This window comes from Sinocyclocheilus rhinocerous, unplaced genomic scaffold (assembly GCF_001515625.1).
Source record: "Sinocyclocheilus rhinocerous isolate Xijiao unplaced genomic scaffold, SAMN03320098_v1.1 scaffold926, whole genome shotgun sequence".
Classification (NCBI taxonomy): Eukaryota; Metazoa; Chordata; class Actinopteri; order Cypriniformes; family Cyprinidae; genus Sinocyclocheilus; species Sinocyclocheilus rhinocerous.
In genome coordinates, this window is record NW_015648536.1 from 953,820 (window position 1) to 973,992 (window position 20,173).

Below are 20,173 nucleotides of genomic sequence, written 5' to 3' on the forward strand. Positions count from 1 at the left end.
GCTTAATCAGTAAATACTTTTTGGGAGTTTCTTTCTTTGTTCTAGAGCGGCTCTGACTGGCCCACTTTGCTTCCATTTGCATGAGCTGTAACTTCACCAAAATGTTGAGAATACAGTAAGAATACACAAATGAACCAAAAGCAATATGTTTAAGATGGAAGAAATGCAATGAGGCAGTGCTTTTGGCAGTCTTCTCATTCATCAAATACATGCACAGAAAGTTTACTCATTTTTTCCATCTTACTGCTGAGATAAAACAATTGTTTTTTGAATCCCTTTAAACTTGATACAGATTCAGACAATACAAATATTATAATATGTTCCCTCTCTTTGCCTCTCCCCTCTCTTATATATGATAACCTGATCTAAAATGTCTCTGAAGGCATGCTTGTGTATGATTTCAAAGCACCATCTGGTTAGCAGCTACGAAGCTAAATATATATTAGGTTACTGACACCAGAGACTAGACTAAAACATGGATAGACAACTCACATGTCTAACCTTTTGTCACAGAGATTCTCCATATGGTAAGTCTGCTGTAAACACTTGCTATTGGAGAGGTCTAGCCTTCGAGTCTCTTAAGAGCTTGCTCTGTGGTTAACCTCCTCAGGGTAAGTAAATGCAGTAATCGACTTGCAGCTGGCAGAGCAGAACAATGGAATGAAAATCTGGCATCCGAGTCGTACCCCTGAGCAGAGGAGGCAAACTGATAGTCAGCACTTAGAAGTAATCCAAGGAGGTATCAATATCTGCCTTTTTTCTGACATCTCTGTGAAGTCTGATGGCAATTTAGCATGGCCTTTCCACTTGTTTATGCTGTGATTCCTTATACAGTATTTAGTTAAAGGAATAGTTAGCAGTGAAGCTACCCACTTGCTGACCTTCCATATGTAATAGAACATAAACAAGACAATTTCATTACAGTGACATCTGTTTCCACTGTCCTGTACTGTAAAAATAAATATTTATTTACTTTTCCTTGCATTGTTTTTACAGTACGTACTGCAATATATGAGCGAATTAAACAAAGACATAAACTTTGAAAATTCAGGGTTAATTAAACATAATCCTTTCACAATGCAGCCATAGAGCATACTTAAATTCAATAGCCAGTACTTCATCTGAGAAGTGGGCCACAGTCTATCATTCTCTACTAGCTTCTAATGTGAACACTACCTCTGCCTTAGATATGGCATTTTATGGGCACATCTGTCATTCAACTCTGTTCATATAACAATCACAAACATTAAAAGCATAAAAAGTAATTGACGTATAAGCTGTTCAAACGAGTTGATATGAAAGTGATTGTCTACAAGAATTGAACATCTTCAAGTGTCAATAAAGATTCTCACTGTCTTCCATTTTTAAGCCTTTCTGTCATTGCAAACAGCTCCTCAGCTTGTTGAAACACTTGGATCGGTGATATCCCACAAAGTCTACTGACACCCATCTGACTCTTTCTCTACCTTCTCTGGCATACATCACCTTTACGCTGTTCTGAAAAGGTCAGTCAATGCAGGACTGGTTTCTGTCCACTGTTTTATATACTGCTGACATTAATGATCTATTTAAACCGTTCTTGTCTGAAATGCAAAAAGTGAAAACACGGCTGTTTTAAAAACGGACAAATCTTATCATATTTATGTAGGTGCTGTGTATTTGTTTGCACTGATGAGAGAAGCTTTTTTCAAAGCTCTGCTCTTAGAGAGATACTCAACCACTAATCATGAGCTTCACTGCAAAACAGCAACTATGTTGCCTGACTAATGAATTCCCTTCTCAGCACGCAGTGGCCCATATCTACAGTAATGCACTGTTGTTAGTACAGACCTCTGTATACTTTACTCTAACTGACTGTTAGCTTTTCATTACTAGAATCCAGGGCCATCACAAATGATGACCATTGACAGATATTATCAATGGCTTGAAATGAAATGATGAAGTGTGATAGCGGCATGGCATCTGTTGGACCAGCTGTCACTGGGACTTGATCAGACCACCAGTCAATTATTCAGCACACAGCATGTTCACAAAGAGTTTAGCATAGACTGGGAGATGGTTGACTCTCAGCAGGGGAGCCAGTGAAGTGCATCAAAGAAATTAAAATCACCAGAATCACAGTGTGAACAAATAAATGATTTTAATGAATCTGTTTGACTTTCTCAAAGATCATCATTATGCACTCTTCATTAGTGCACTTCTATTGCAGAATTGGAATTTGTTATGACAATATGTCATGCATTCAAATTGGAAAAATAATATGGAAGCTTTCATTTATACACACATACATTTATTTTGCAATAAACTGCAATTTCTATAATTTATGCATATCTAACAAAAACATGTACTTGCATAAAGCAAACTGTGCAATGTGAGTGATTAACTTTATATTTATTGTCAGTAATTAATATTAATGAAACGCAGCACTGCTGCAAAATCATCTATTCCCACTCAGAAAAGACTTGGATCACATGATCGACCTGCTGCCCCTTCCAGAGTTTTTACCGTTATATATTTATATATATAAACAGATTGGTAACCATCAACAGAATTGAAGGTATCAGAATAAAGAGAAAACTTGTTGACATCATCATTGTTGTCATCAGTAAATCCGGCCAATTGTAAAATAGTCGTCGTCATCAGAGCATGTCGTCATCAGAGCTTGTGTAACCACTCTGGAGAAGCTGCAAAGAGTAAGCCAGCCGACTATTCTCACACTGCAATCACGGTACTTTGATGGTACATGTCACAATGACGTGGTGTCAGTGCTGTCTCAAAATTTCTTACTGGCATGCGCTGCTTCAAGTAAGATGCCGATCAGTCTGTGCAGTACGGCATGAAGTCAAACACACCTACAGATAAGTGTCTGCAGTGTTTCTAATCGACAAGCCAGATTGTTGAGTTTTCTACTTGTAAATATATCTTCGCTTGGGCATTTATGTGCTTGGATCTCATTATAATGATATTTTAGAGCGCATCCACTTGAAGGCCAGACTCCAATTCTCAGTTTCTCACTTTAAAATACAACTTGGAATGCGTAAATATGATATTTCTGAGTCTGATTCTACCTGAAGGCTTCAGCGCAAGGACCGCCCACAGTTTGTTCACTGATAAAAAAATGGCAATGGCCACTTCACATCAGACTGTCTGATTTTTAACTTACAAGAATACCAAATGCTACATTGCTGTGTTTAATGTCTAAGCAGAGTAAATCATGAAACATGCACAACTAAATGGTTCTCTGTCTCATATGTAGCAATGGACACTCATTCCTAAATGATTTGTTCAAAATGGTCCTCTCACTCATGTGTAACTTTGTAAAGTCCAAATCATTCCAGTGAATATGTTTGTTCTAAACAATCCTTTCTCTTAGTGTTGGAAAGTCTGATTCATTCTAGTTAATCAGTTCATTTGGACCATACATGTAAATGAAAACATTACAACTATGTGAATATATAACACATGCAAACAAGATAATGAATAATCTAAAAGCAGTTCAGCATCCATTTATAGTTACATCCACATGTCATCATCCAGAAAGCTAACGGTCAAAATATATTCTGAGCATAACTTCCTTTATAAATCTTTCATTTGCATAAGACCAACTTTTATTATATAAACTACGGAAACTTCTGTGAATGCTCCTGATATTTTTGCTAGAGGCCCCACTTGGAATGCTTTTCAGTTTTGCATATAATAATGATGACCATTGACAGATATTATCAATGGCTTGAAATGAAATGATGAAGTGTGATAGCGGCATGGCATCTGTTGGACCAGCTGTCACTGGGACTTGATCAGACCACCAGTCAATTATTCAGCACACAGCATGTTCACAAAGAGTTTAGCATAGACTGGGAGATGGTTGACTCTCAGCAGGGGAGCCAGTGAAGTGCATCAAAGAAATTAAAATCACCAGAATCACAGTGTGAACAAATAAATGATTTTAATGAATCTGTTTGACTTTCTCAAAGATCATCATTATGCACTCTTCATTAGTGCACTTCTATTGCAGAATTGGAATTTGTTATGACAATATGTCATGCATTCAAATTGGAAAAATAATATGGAAGCTTTCATTTATACACACATACATTTATTTTGCAATAAACTGCAATTTCTATAATTTATGCATATCTAACAAAAACATGTACTTGCATAAAGCAAACTGTGCAATGTGAGTGATTAACTTTATATTTATTGTCAGTAATTAATATTAATGAAACGCAGCACTGCTGCAAAATCATCTATTCCCACTCAGAAAAGACTTGGATCACATGATCGACCTGCTGCCCCTTCCAGAGTTTTTACCGTTATATATTTATATATATAAACAGATTGGTAACCATCAACAGAATTGAAGGTATCAGAATAAAGAGAAAACTTGTTGACATCATCATTGTTGTCATCAGTAAATCCGGCCAATTGTAAAATAGTCGTCGTCATCAGAGCATGTCGTCATCAGAGCTTGTGTAACCACTCTGGAGAAGCTGCAAAGAGTAAGCCAGCCGACTATTCTCACACTGCAATCACGGTACTTTGATGGTACATGTCACAATGACGTGGTGTCAGTGCTGTCTCAAAATTTCTTACTGGCATGCGCTGCTTCAAGTAAGATGCCGATCAGTCTGTGCAGTACGGCATGAAGTCAAACACACCTACAGATAAGTGTCTGCAGTGTTTCTAATCGACAAGCCAGATTGTTGAGTTTTCTACTTGTAAATATATCTTCGCTTGGGCATTTATGTGCTTGGATCTCATTATAATGATATTTTAGAGCGCATCCACTTGAAGGCCAGACTCCAATTCTCAGTTTCTCACTTTAAAATACAACTTGGAATGCGTAAATATGATATTTCTGAGTCTGATTCTACCTGAAGGCTTCAGCGCAAGGACCGCCCACAGTTTGTTCACTGATAAAAAAATGGCAATGGCCACTTCACATCAGACTGTCTGATTTTTAACTTACAAGAATACCAAATGCTACATTGCTGTGTTTAATGTCTAAGCAGAGTAAATCATGAAACATGCACAACTAAATGGTTCTCTGTCTCATATGTAGCAATGGACACTCATTCCTAAATGATTTGTTCAAAATGGTCCTCTCACTCATGTGTAACTTTGTAAAGTCCAAATCATTCCAGTGAATATGTTTGTTCTAAACAATCCTTTCTCTTAGTGTTGGAAAGTCTGATTCATTCTAGTTAATCAGTTCATTTGGACCATACATGTAAATGAAAACATTACAACTATGTGAATATATAACACATGCAAACAAGATAATGAATAATCTAAAAGCAGTTCAGCATCCATTTATAGTTACATCCACATGTCATCATCCAGAAAGCTAACGGTCAAAATATATTCTGAGCATAACTTCCTTTATAAATCTTTCATTTGCATAAGACCAACTTTTATTATATAAACTACGGAAACTTCTGTGAATGCTCCTGATATTTTTGCTAGAGGCCCCACTTGGAATGCTTTTCAGTTTTGCATATAATTGTCATCAGTCATGACTCTGATATTAGCACCGGCAGTGTGGTGTGTTCCACCTCTCACCCAGTGGAGGAGACACTGGGCTAGATGAGCCATAGAGAGTTATTGCCTGCTAGATATTAATTTGTCTAAATCAAGGACAAGGCTATCCAAAGGAGCTATATAGACCTTCACTCATACCCGTCATCAGTCTGGCTCCCTTTCCATGCTAGTAAATCAATCAATGAATCAATGGGCTGCAAAAGAGTCACAACTGCAACAACAAAAAAGCCATGTAACAGTCAGCCAGCTCAACATATGTGGCACTATATCTCTAGGACATGATAGTCATGAATCACATAGGAACACAACCTTAACCCTTTTGTAAAATATTAAATATGTGATTGGGGTAAAAAGGACAAATAAACCGACACTCAAATGGCAAATGCTATAAAATGAGAACCAGGCTAACAAAAATATGTTTGTTAACAACATTTTGCTAACTTTCTTATTAAATTATGAAAATGTTATTTCAGAATGTTCTCTGAATGTTCAAAATGTCCTTTTTTATGCAAATGTTAATGGAACATTCCATTTTTAACATCATGCAAACACTACTTTTTTGAATGTTTTCTGAACATTTTCAATCCGAAAGTGAGATATTGCAAGAACATTAGTCAAAGTTCCATGCTAGATGGATATGAGTTTTCAGAGCACTTTCACACAAAATAAATAAATGGTAGTCTGATATAATATTTTGATGATATATTTATGACCAAATCAAACCCACTGGCAGGTAACACCTGACTTGTGACAAAGGGCTAACCCACTGTGACATGAAGACGAAAAAACTGAAACTGTTTCTCAGATTAAATTTTTCTCCAAAGAAAAGTACTTGATCAGTACCTAAGTACTGCAAATGGGGACATACGAGCGCTATGAAGGTGGTCTATTTGAAAAGAAAAAGAAAAAGCCCCAAAGACAAACTCTAAATTTGAAGAGGTTATTGGAGACAGAAATGGGAGACTGGGAAGGACGTAGGGAGAGACTCTGTAATCGGCCCAGAGATCACGTCAGTGTGTTTTATCAGCCTGGCTGCCCAGTGAATCAGCCATTGTGCCTCAGCTCAGGTGATAAATACACAAGCAAGGGGTCTAACATACAAGATAGGACTCGTTGTTGGGGGAGCTCGTCCTGTATTTCATTGGGCAGGTTCAGCTTGTGATGGATGGGGTGAGCCTCAGCCATATTTCTCCCACCGTCTTGTCCCTGGCACGGTGTTGAATCTGGGGAGTAGAGACAAACCAGAGAGTACAGGGAAAGGTGGAACATGGTATTCTGGGATAGAATGTCAACAGAACCCCAGCTATTCAGCACTGTACAGTACTAATACTGTATAAACCAGTAAAAGAAATCATACACTGCAAACAATTATAGTTACATAATATGACATTTCAATTCCATTGATTTTGAAAAATGTTACATTTTAGCTGTATATAGATCACTGGCATGCAATCACATTTTACAATTAATTTGAATGCAACCTGGGAATATGATCATTTATAATAAAAAAAGATCAATTGAAAAATATAAGGTCTATGAATTAATAAGTATTCATTCTCTTGTACAGCATGCTAAATATGTTTTACCTTCTAAACAATTTATATATGAATAAAGCTGAGAGTGCACCATTCAAGTCACGTACCATAATCAGCTCCAATTATTTTTAGAACTTGAATAGTAATACAAAATACTTTACAAACATAAATGAACATTTATTTTTCAAGAGATAAGCTTCGTAAGTACAAACACAAGTAAAAAAAAAAAAAAAAAAAAGGTTGGGAACAAAGGAACATTTAGAAATTGTTTTTCTAGTAAGTTTTTGGAGTTTTTATTCTCCGTTCTTATTCAGAATGACGTTTGGTTACGTTAACAGTGCAGGAAGTACTAGAAAAATATAGTCCGACTACAGAAAGAATGACTCTTATTATTCAGTGTTTTTAGTTAACTAACAACCTACAGTGCAGAGTTATCTAATTCTCTAATTATATGAATAAATGGCTTTGATGAGATGGTTGTTTTTAGTGAATCTCAACTCACAACTTTCAAAACTGCATTGTGGAGTTCTTGTCTGCTGAAAGTTATTTTCAGAGAGAGGTTTCATCGGCTGAACAATCGTTATGTTTCTAAGAAACAGTACAATCCACTGAACACACTGTACTTCTGTCCCTCAGAGCCTCATTTTCATTCCTGTCAGAAATTAAATATGCTGCTACCCTGACTAAGGTCTATTGTTGGATTGCTTTTATGCCACCTACAAAAAGACTGTGAAATGTTATTTAAATCTGTGTAAACAGAATAGTTTTTTTATTATTAGCACTAAAATTGAATTTCTTTTTTCCAAATACTAATTCTTCACAACACAAGTATTAAAATAATTGTTCAGTAGAACTGCTAAAACACCCAGAATTAGTTTACAGTAATCTAAGCAGTACCTTTGTAGAGCAGGGTTTTGAAAAGAGATGTCTAATTCACTAGCAAAGTCTGGCTGAAGTTCCAGAGCTTCACTTACAGCACTTTTAAAGTGTTCTGTCTCAGAGTGAGCTCTGCTTTCTATCATTCAAATACAAGCTCTATACGGTTCCTTCTGCTTCATAGTCACCTATAGAGCATGAGCACCAAAGCAGAGCAAATTGAATTAGGTAGCTGATACGTTTGCCCTCATGGAAGCCTTCGGAGGACAAAAAAGGAATGTAGTATGAACTAATAGAACAGTTGGACAAATTAAGTGTGTTTTTAGGTGTGTCATAAGGCTCAAAGGGGTGTTCTGTACCCTCAGGCTGTCTTTGATGAGTGTGCGAGTGAGCCAGAGTCCTGCGGTGTTGTCGAACAGCAGTTCATGCATTAACCATCTCCTGATGAGCATTTGAAGGCAGCGCTGCTGCGTCCAAATCCTTCTATATAGCTGTTACCTTTTATTTCCTCCTCACTTCGACTGCTTCACCAAGTCCATTCACTCTTTGAAGAAGCAATTAAACAAGAAACTCTTTTGTGGCTTGACAGGCTTCACATTCCTGTAGAAGGCAAAATGTTCAATGGATATAAAAAGCTTTTTATTCTGGTAAATCACTCAGTGGCTTATAAGAAGAGGTCAGCTTTACTTAAAGGGGTCATATCATGAAATGCTGGAATGTATCTTGATTTTCTAAAAGTTTAATGAACTACTACTGCATATAAACATTCTGTAATCTGAACTCAAAACTCCCTGTGCGTTTTTCTAACATCACAATGGCTATGTTTCCAACAAAGCTGCAAATGTATTTTATGAATATATTCAGAATCATCAAGCAGATGCAAATTCAAATGATGGTAACTGCAGTCACATGATTTTTTTTAAAAGGCTATTTACATTAACATCTTTTCACTCTCCATTCTAAGTGCCCCTTTTTCTGTTTCCTCATGTTCCTTGAAAGACAATGAGCATGTTGTCTGTATTTTCAGCATAAACAACCCCCAACAACAAGCTTTATGTTCTGATGATATAGTTCAAGGTAATTTTGCAACATTATTACCTCACCGGCACATTACTCTCTCTCACACACACACAAAGTATCTGTGCAAATCATTTCTACACAAAGCACGGTAATAGGTCTTGGCGCAAATAATGTCTAAGGAGGAGTCACCCCCTCAGAGCACTTTGATTGGCAATTATGATAAATTCCTTTAATTACTGCATGCTCAAGGGAGAGTTTAAATCTTGACTTTGGCACCAACATGACAACTTTTTGTGTACTTAAAGAGAAAAATAGCATCTCCGAGCCGTCCTACAGAGGCCATTGCAACTGGTAGCGCAGCTGCTAGAGAGGCACGTGAGGACTGGCTTTGGGACCGGGCCATCTATCACAATCTGGCCCTTTTTCCCTCCCTTTTTTTTTCTTTCATAAGAGAATTCATCAGGCAGGTTTGGCCTGGGGTCACTTCCTCATGCAGGTAATCTCAGCTGGGCTGCATCACGGCAGTGCTGGGTCAGGACTTTACAGCAGCTTTGCTCATAATGTTGACCTGAATGGAGAAAAAGCAGCGTTGATGCAGAGGTTTACTACCTCTTAAAATCACAGGAGGCTAATGCTGGTCCAGAATGCTGATCGATCTCTGTTTACATTCTTGTAATCTCTGGAAAACTATTATATAAAACTTCCGTGCTTCATATGACAAGCGAAACTCACTTTGCAGCTAACAAAAATATGTTTTAAGACTGACTTACTGACTTTGCTAATGTTTTTCTAAAATGAAAACGTTATTTCTGAATGTTCTCTAAATGTTCAAAATGTCTAGATTTGTTTAAAATTTTTAAAACGTTTTTTTTTTTTCATGATAAAGTGATCATTAAAACATGTCAAAACGATGAGCCATTTTCACAGACTGTGATGACACATTTCCAGTTATTAACATTGTAAATCTAGCAAAGTTACACCTCATGTTAAATTACTTTGGCATTAAATTCTTGGAAAATAGTTGCTGTGTGAGTGTTTGTAATACAATGGCTAAATATAGGCAAATCTTTCTCTCTTGTGACCAAAATAATCATATTTCTTGATATTTCTTGTAAAGTCATAAGAACGGTATCATGGAAACACAAAAATTACATTTGTTGTAGTTTCCATTCAACACTATCGAAGTTTACCCATCTATGCCAACATCTGCTTCTGAAAATCCCAGAAATGTGAAAAAGGTCCATTGTTTTCAAACAGGTTTTCCAAATGCTACTACCGCCCCCTGTTGATTAATGTTCAGACAAACAGGTAGTGTTTCATGTCGGACCCCTCAACCATACTAAACTCTTTGGGATGTCAACTTATGAGTGCTCTACATAGTTGTCTCTGCACATTTAACTGGGATAAAAGAAAGTAGGTTGACATCACCGAAATTGCACACTTCACCTTAGAAGTTTGACAGATTGTTCAGGCTTTTTTCCTATTTGCCCACTCAATTATGCGTTTTCTGCATGCATCTCCAGATCCTACTCATTAGAACAGATGCGTGTCGTTTCCTCACTTTGTTTTTTAATGTGATAACCTGGTAGCAGAACACATCCTACACCCCTCTCCTCAGTAGTCTCTAAGCAGATGACAGATTCCAATGACAGATTGCCAATCAGAACAGTTTGGCATACGCTGGAGCCTGTCAATGTCAAACAAAAACAACACAACTGTTGTACTAATATCAAACGTGTTACTCATCAGCCAAAACGAGATGCATCTTGCTTTTATCAGCCGTCACTAACCTGATCTTGAGTCAAGGGAACAGTGATTTACTCCCTCAGGGGCTGACATGCAATCTGAAGCTGCTTATATGGCAGATGAAATTACTGAACAAGTTGTAAAGCTACTTTCAGCTCATTCTTTATCACAGTGTTCAATAAAGCACCTAATGGACGTCAGCAGCCAGGCCTGTGTTTGTTTATTCATTGGGTTGCTTTATCCTTAATTATGTGAACATATTCCTTTTAAATTATGAATCAGAATCATGCGCATTTCACTAACAGAACACAATGGACTGCATGCATATAAATGGAAGAAAATGCTACGCGAAGTCTATGTTGTGACATTTAAAGTCAGTCAATGCCTGTTTGTGATGTTTTGTCTGAGAAGAAATTCCAAACAGTCATCTAATATAACTTGAAGGAGTTTACTTTGATACTCAATAACTCATAGTTTACAGTATGTGCATTTCACAAACTGAACACAACAGATTTCTCACATTTCTGCTCTCCTGTATTTGCATACATATGAAACGAAGAAAATTATGTACACGTCTTCTATACTTAAAAGTCAGTCAATGCCTGCCATGGTGTTTTGTCTTTAGCATTTCACAAGTCTTCTAACTCTTACAAAATATGAACTCTGAACTTTAAGCAATTTACTTTGCAATAATGTTGAAATGCTGTATACACACCATTTTACAGTATAATAATGTTCTATATTCATATTTGTTTTTTGTTTACATTTTTTTTCTATAAATTGATATTGTGTAGACTTTTGTTTTTTTATTGCCTATAGGAAGTACATTTACCTCTTTTCTTATTCTATGGGAGAGCATTGACAATAAGCTGTGACTTGACGTGAATATATTTCATGGGACATGTTGTGTCCAAATTTGGTTATAAATTCAACAGAGACTGGTATAAAGTGAATTATTTTCATGTTTGTACCAGTGGAAACAACAAAGCAATCAGATGTAAACAAAGTTTTATAGGTGGGGCACTGCAACAGAAGTCAATCATGTAAAGTATTTCAGTAGTGATGACAGAGAGCAGCTAGACTCATCTTATTCACTCTGCTGCCATGCACAAGAGCAGGACACCAACATCCATCACAGCTGTCAATACCACTGTTTGCAAATAACATCAGTGCTGGCAGGGAGAACTGTTGAAAACTTCAGATTGACTTAAAGTATAAACTCTATTTACATAGTACAGTCTACCCCCAAAAAGCTGCACTTAAAGCAATAGTTCACCTAAATATACACATTTACTGAAAATGTACTCACACTAAGACCATCCAAGATGTGGATGAGTTGTTTTCTATATCAGAACAGATTTGGAGAAATTTAGCATTAGGTCACTTGCTCACCAATGGATCCTCTGCAGTGAATGGGTGCCATCTGAATGAGAGTTTTAAAAAGCTGTTAAAAACATCAATAATCCACAAGTAATTCACATGACTCCAGTCCGTCAATAAACATCCTGTAAATTGAAAAGCTGCATGTTTGTAATGAACAAATCAGTCAGTAAGGTAACTACAAACTGTCATTTCTGGCCAAAATATGAGGCCAAAATCCATAACAACACTTCCTCTAGTGAAAAAGTTCATCCCCTGTTGTCCTCTCACATCAAAACCCACCAACATATTTGGGTTGTGTAGTTTGTTGTGATGTTTTATCAGCTGTTTGGACTCTCATTCTAATGCCACCCATTCACTGCAGTGTTGTAATGCTAAATTTTTCCAAATCTGTTCTGATGAAGAAACAAAATCATCTCACAAATAAAAAGTGCAGTTTAATTATTTTTTTAAATAACTACAAGATGGCGGTCCAATGATTATTATTTAAAGAAAAAGATTCCAAAATGTGTTGTATTACACAACTCTAGAATGCATCTTTTAAAAGATGTTTTATTGACCAAAACAATTGCTGCAGTAGTACAGTATGTTATTCTCATCATCACTTTACGCATTTTCAGTTTTCAGTACTGTCATGGGATAGCCTACAGCTCAGAGGATGAAGAATCATAAAATGACACACACCCAAGGTCTTGAATTTATGAACTGTAGAATCATTACTAAAGCAACCTTAGCTAACTGAACCAGTGAAGAATCAAGGTTTCTCATCAACTCCCTTTAAGAGTCATATCATGGCACAGTGATTTCAGCTTTATTATTGTCCATTGTGCTGAGCTTGTATATTTTCATCATATCTAACACAGAATCAGTTGATATCAAACATATAACTCAGCAACAAAAAGCATTAGCTACTTAAAACCTACAATCTGCTATACTGTTTGATTTTTAACATTTGCAAATGTAGATGAAATAAGTAATGCCATTTTCTTACAGGGATTAGACAAAGCAATGTGAACACCAGGCAGTGTTTGTTTTTGTTTTTTTTTTGCCACAATTTGCCTTTGATACAGCTTCTATCCTTCTTAGAATAGAGTCATACAACGTTTGAATAATCTCCAGTTGAATGTTGTCAACATCTGCCCACAGTGGCTAAATAATACTGGAGAGCGCAGATGTTGAAGTTCATCTTGGTGCTTCAACTGTCTAGATTTTATGATCATGACACCACCTTTTCTGAATTTTAGGATTGGTGTCTGTGATTAAAATTTTAACCATTACAGCTCTTTAATGGATGTTGGTTTTCTCTGTTACAAAACAATGTCTTCAAGGTGAGTATTGAGGTTTGCTGTCACTTTGCTGCAGTTGCTCTGTGTTGTTTTCACAAAATTCTTCTTAGGCCCAATCCCAATTCTATTTTATACCCCTTCCCCTTCCCCTTGTCCCTTGAAACAGAGTGTCAAGGGGTAGGGGTGAAAATATCCCCCTAAGAATTGGGACACCACTACTATGCCGTCTCACGTCATCATACGTTGTCTAGCTCCTACAATACACACACCTATGCTGGTGTGCTGGTGTGCATTAGAGCTTTTAATTACCGTTCTATATTAATGCGCTGCCGTGAACGCGCGAAACGGAGGGGTAGGGGAAAGGGGAAGGGCTAAGGGGTAGAATTGGGATTGGGCCTTAGTGTCCAACAGTCCCATACCATTGACTTTAGGTTTTTGCCCACTATTTACTACTCGGTTTATTTACTCGGTTTTTCGCCCATTACTTAGCACATAAAAGTCTTACCATGCTTTGCGTACGCAGTCATAATCATAAAGACTGTTGTTCTTAAAACGCTGAACAATTGGGTTGTTAAGGTTACAAATGCTCCTGAGAAATAATGACACTGAAGTGACGTTAACACGACAGGTGTCAAACAAACACAAAGCTGAAATTCAATGCAAGTATATCAGGTGACGTAACACTTTCTGATGGTGTAGGGACTGTGTGCAGGAATAAGCATGTGTGTTAGAATAGAGGAGGGCACGCGACTGTTGCCCTGACATTGACAAATAGGAGTAATCTAGCACAGGGCTATTATTTACATATTTATGTTTCGACTTTGTCCTTCTATTCCTTCAGGATTAAATGAGCTTCCATTATCAACTACCGTTTCAGTGGTGAGAACATTAATAAAATAAGGCTTTGTAGTGAGTCTGGAGTCTGGATTTTTCCCCGTGTGTGCATTATTTATCACCTGTCACAGTTTTAAATGCAAATCTTCAATGAACCTGGCTTTGGCTATGAGTCAAAGCACTCTGGTCTTTTTTGGGTAACCCACAAACAGTGCTGATACGGTTGCACGACATCAGCAAAATTTCCACTGAACAAATTTTAGAGTTTCCTAGCAATTAATCATATAATGTACATACACGTGTGTATATGTTCTTGGGTTAAGGTTTTGTTGTTTTCTGTATTTTCATTATCTGAGAACAAATGTTTGGTATTAAATGTGTGTTCTGGTGCCATACCTTATGATGTTTTATTAACAAAGTTCAGGAGGAGTACGTCAGAAACTTAGCCTAATTAACACAAGAGGAGCGCACTCAAGTTAATCAACACCAAGGTATAAATACAGCAGACTTACCTCTATCCATCGATGGTTTATCAGCATTTTGGTTCGCCAGTCTGCTACTATGTCGCAAAAACAAATCTCCCCGTCCGACGACGACTCCGACTCTCCTCCGGTCCCTTCGCCGCAAACCAGTCATCCCCAGGACCACTCCTTCCCCGCGTGGCACCGCAACCGAGCCCCAGGCTCCATCTTGTGGGCGCCGTACGGCTCAAGCAGCCACTTGCCTCCCAAGATGCCGAGGCCTACCCTCGCCACCTCCGGCGTCCTCCTATCGTTGGCCGCCATAGGGAAGTGGACTGTGTCGAGTCTGAGGCAAGCGCTGACCAACTCCGATGTCCAGCCTTCACGCAAGTTGCATTTTTATATGAGTTATATGACTTGTACACAAATCTGCAACCAGCTAACCTCTCTCCTGAGTCCACCCAAGCCCCAAAGGCGGCCAAAAGGCAAGGAAAACCTTCAGACACACTTTGCCTGACTTCACCGTCTTCCTCCTGCGCAAGACCCAGCTCTCTGTGATAATCAAGCCGCGGGGCCAGGCCGTCAGCAAGCCTCAGATCCCACCGCAAGACCGCAAGACCTTATGCGACACTGGTCACAGCCCAGCCTTTCACTGTGGCTCCTCCTTCGGCAACATCGTTTGCAGCCGGGCCTGCTGGTCCCCCCTCAGCCTCCCAACCTCTTCGTCCAGTTGTTCCTAACCCTGTGCCTTTTCCACGGCCACCAGTACCCGCAAGGTTGCCTCCTCAAGCGGCGGAGGCACAAAATTTTCAACATTTTCCACCAGCCATCTCTTACCCCACCACCTTTCCGGAACCTGCAGCCAAAGCAAGCGTTTAGCCGCCTCTGCCGCCAATCACAGCGCCGCCGCCTGCCACTTTCAGCTCGGAGCTCGCAGCCTAAGCAAGAGCTTGGCTGCACCCGCCACCAAATACAGCCCCACCGCCCGCCACTTACAGCTCTGGGTTCGCAGCCCAAGCAAGCACTCGCTTTCAAACACAACCCCACCCCCACTTTCAGCTTGGGGCCCGCAGCCCAAGCAAGCGCTCACCATCTCTTCCAAATTTGATTAAAAGCCAACCCTACCATCTCAGATTGAACCATACTCGATAACAAAACAATTTCTTTCTTAATCAAACAAAGCAAGACAGACCAAGCTAAGAAAGATCATTTCATCTACATTTTTACCTCTCTTATCCAATCCAACCCTATCAGTCCGTCCTCGAGTACCTCCGCCTTAGAAATTCTCAGGCTAAATCCCCCCACGAACCCCTATTCTTAGACGACTCCAAAAAACCTGTCACTCGCTTTTGGTTTCAAAAACATCTCAGATCCGTCCTGCAACTGATGGGCATCCCAGCAAAAAATTTCAAAAATTTTCGCATCGGGGCAGCAACGTCAGCAGCCCAAAAAGGCCTCTCCAAGCAGCAGATCCAAGCTCTAGGAAGATGGTCTTCAGAAGCTTTTCAAAGCAACATCAGAACTAACTAGTTTCACATCAAAGAAGCCCACCAAACCCTCATTGGTCAACAAATCATTTAATGTAATCACTACTGCAGTAGGGTTGTAAGGATATACCGGTATGACGGTTTATCACGGCTTGAACGTGCACGGTTATCATACCGTAAACATTTGCATATCTACGGTTAAAAAAAAATTTATGGAAAAAAAATCTCACCCATGCACATGCAACTTATTTCCGCTCGGCTGCTTCACTCTGCATTCACTTGGCTGCTTACACGCACGTGCAGCGGAGAAAATGACAGAGACAGAGATAATATCTAATCTCCATCCCCGCCGAAAAAAAAGTTAATATCTGCAGTATGGGAATACTTAGGATATTTTTTTTTTTAAATGAACGCGGGGTTGTCCTTGAGGACGGATCCAATTTGCAAAAAATGTGGACGCAAAGTGGCTGCAGAAGCAGGCAATACATCCAACATCTTCGCTCATATTCGCGGACACCATCCCTCCGTGCAGATAAAGGTATGTCGCATTAATAACAAGTTATAAGTTAAGGCTGTATGATTTCCGTGAAGCAGAGGGAATCCCGGTGCAGTCGTGATCATGGAATTTACAGTATAATGAGGATGTCACGTAAAACGCACAATCGGATGGATGGATAAGTCAAAAGTAGTTATGATATTTGTCTGTGAATATTAAAGCGCAAAGAGACTGCTATATAAATAATCTGCTTGTTTCTGCATGTGGCGCAGTTTTATCTAACGTACTGCATACTGAAGTACGCATACATAAATGGTGTTCCCTTTCGTGGAACTTCGAACTGCGTCCTCTAGGGGTCGCTATGGGGAACGCCTCATCGTGACCCGTGTCTGAAGCCTACATTGAAAAAACACCAACTTGTTTGGCCGGCGACAGCCATGACGTCACTACCGTCGCGACTAGTACAAAATAGGCGCCGGTAGCGCACATCATTCTCTATTTATAATAAAATAATTTATTTAAACAATGTTTTCAAGGAATATCATGTTTGTCCATGTTTTAACTTTGACAAAAATAAAAGGAGTTGTAAATTTTCATTTAATAACATTTTAAAACATTAATTAAAATGTTAAAGTGTGATATAGATATACATAAGGTGTACAGCTTTATTTTTTTTATTGTTTTTTTTTATTGATTGATTTATTTATTTTTTCAGAAGGGAGACTTCAATAATTTCATTAAAATGGTTTCAAGTTTGTTGCAATAAAGGATTTGTTCACTCAAATAACTTGTTTTTGTTTTTTTAAGAGTCATTGTTACTGATAAGAATTATTGTTTAATATACACCGTGATAACCGTGAAACCGTGATATTTTCTGAGACGATTATCATACCATTACAACCCTATACCGCAGTAGTATTCCATATCCACATTCCCAACTCCATGCCTAAATTCCATCCGACAGCCGGAGAGGCTTACCCGCCTGATGCTGTGAGTATTGAACTCCCGTCAGATGCTGCAAAAGCCTCCCGGCCCAGCAATCTTACCTTTCCATCCTATGGTCTTTCCATCCCTTACCTTTTCCATCCTACGGTCGGCGAGGCTTACCCGTCCGACGCCGTGAGTATTGATCTCCCGTCGGATGCCGCGAGAGTCTCCCGGCCACACAACTTTACCCTTCTGTCCCACGTTTGGCGAGGCTTACCCATCCGATGCCATGAGTATTGATCTCCCATCAGATGCCGCGAGAGCCTCCCGGCAAGACAGCCTTACCTTTTCCATTCTATGGTCGGCGAGGCTTACCCGTCCGATGTCGTGAGTATTGACCTCCCGTCGGATGCGGCCACACAACTTTACCTTTCCGTCCTTCATTCGGCTAGGCTTACCCGTCCGATGCCGTGAGTATTGATCTCCCGTCGGATGCCGCGAAAGCCTCCCGGCCACGCAACCCTACCTTTCTGTTCGATGGTCGGCGAGGCTCAGCCGTCCGACGCCATGAGCCTCAACCTCCCGCCGTCTGAGCCCTCTCAGTCAAACTTCACGTTTCTCAACCCCCATCCCCCCCCCCGCCTGGCGAGGCTTACCCGTTCGATGTCCTGAGTCTCGATCTCCCATCGGATGCTGCGATAGCCCTCCCAGTCGGGTTTTCCTTTTCTCTCTCCCCGCCGGTGAGACTTACCCGTCTGATGCCGTGAGTCTTGATCTCCCGTCAGATGCCGCGAGAGTCCTCCTAGTTATGCTTGTATACTAGCAGGGGCTTGCCGGCCAGTAGAGCCCGTCCGCCAATGCCACAAACAACTCGGGCCCTCCTGGTCAGGCCTACAATCACGCTGCTCCTCCTTCACCGGCCGGCAGGGCTCACCCATTCCAACTCGTGAGCTGCTCCCGTTGAGCATCGGCACGAGCCTCCCGACCAGGCGCCCCAAACCACGTAGTTCCATACCAGCAGCCGGTAGGGCCTACCCATCCGACGCCATAAGTCGCTCCCATCGGAGTACGTAGGCTCTTCCGGCCTGCCAAACAGGCGTCTTCTCGAAGCACCAGCCCCCGCCAAATCTCAGTGCTTATTTTGGGGGTGGTCCTTAGTCTGGCGGCTGTCCGTCACTCATTTGCTTTTTGGGGAGTAATCTGGGTTCGGGCCATTCCCGAGCTCAGAGCCCTTTCCCTGACAGCACGCCAAATACGCATTACTGTACTTCATCTAATTATATGTAAGTGTGAACTCGTGAAATTATATTTTATTAACAAAGTTCGGGAGGAGCATGTCAGATACTTAGCCTAATTAACACAAGAGGAGCGCACTCAAGTTAATCAACACCAAGAGGTATAAATACAGCAGACTTACCTCTATCCATCGCCGGTTTATCAGCATCCCTTCACCTCCCCATCTCCTCACTTCGAGTTCTGACTACACTTATATGGGGGGAGTACTCTGGGTTCGGGCCATTCCCGAGCTCAGAGCCCTTCCCCGGACAGCACGCCAAATACGCATTACTATATTTCATCTAATTATATGTAAGTGTGAACTCGTGAAATTAGAGTAAAAGTGTCTTCCTTCTCAGCATGGTACGGAGTAAGACGCTTTGATAATGAGGATTAGTTTGCATCATGTGTGGCATGTCTGCTAACTGAGGAAGCGCCAAACAGCTCCTCTGGGACAATATTCAGGCTGTTTTACACAGCGCAATAAAAAACAAAAACAAAATATAATCTGACAGATCCTGACAGGGATTCAACACTACCATAATGTGCCAAACAAATGTTTAGCTCTTCACGCAGTAGCTGAAGGAGTACTGATAAAGAAAAAAACTTATACGTCAGGGGTAGACAATAGCCCACTTTAAATAACCATTATGTGTTTGTTCACAGCTAGAATGCTGTGTTAGATGTTTGACTTCTCCTTCTGCTTTTATAACTGAAACGGCTTCCAATTTTATTGGCGAGTGATTTTAGTGAGTTGAATTTTAGATCAGATTATGTGCACATGTTGCACATTCCAACAAATCCCTCTCATTTACTAACCACTTACACATATTTGTGTTTAAAATATGCATATGGACAATACTGAAGCCAACTGAAGTCAATCTATGTAAAATCATGCTTTTAATGGCTTTATAAAAAGTAATCTCTTATATCAGTTATTTTCTAAAATAAATATTTTAATATCAGAATGTTAGTGAGAAGAAAAAAAACTTTTAGATATCAATATGCATATATGATGGACATAGGTTATGGTCATCTTTGGCACCTGGAGTAAAACAGCTCCATATTTAACAAAGGGTCAAACTTTATTTTAAGGTCCAGTTCTCACTATTAACTATGACTTTTGGCTCAATAAACCAATAAGATTACTGCTTATAAATTGTTATTAAGGTAGTTGTTAAGTTTAGGTATTGGGTAGGATTAAGGATGTAGAATATGGTCATGCAGAATATGTGCTTTATAAGTACTAATAAACAGCCAATATGTTAATAATTATCATTCTAATAAGCAACTAGTTAATTGTGAGAAT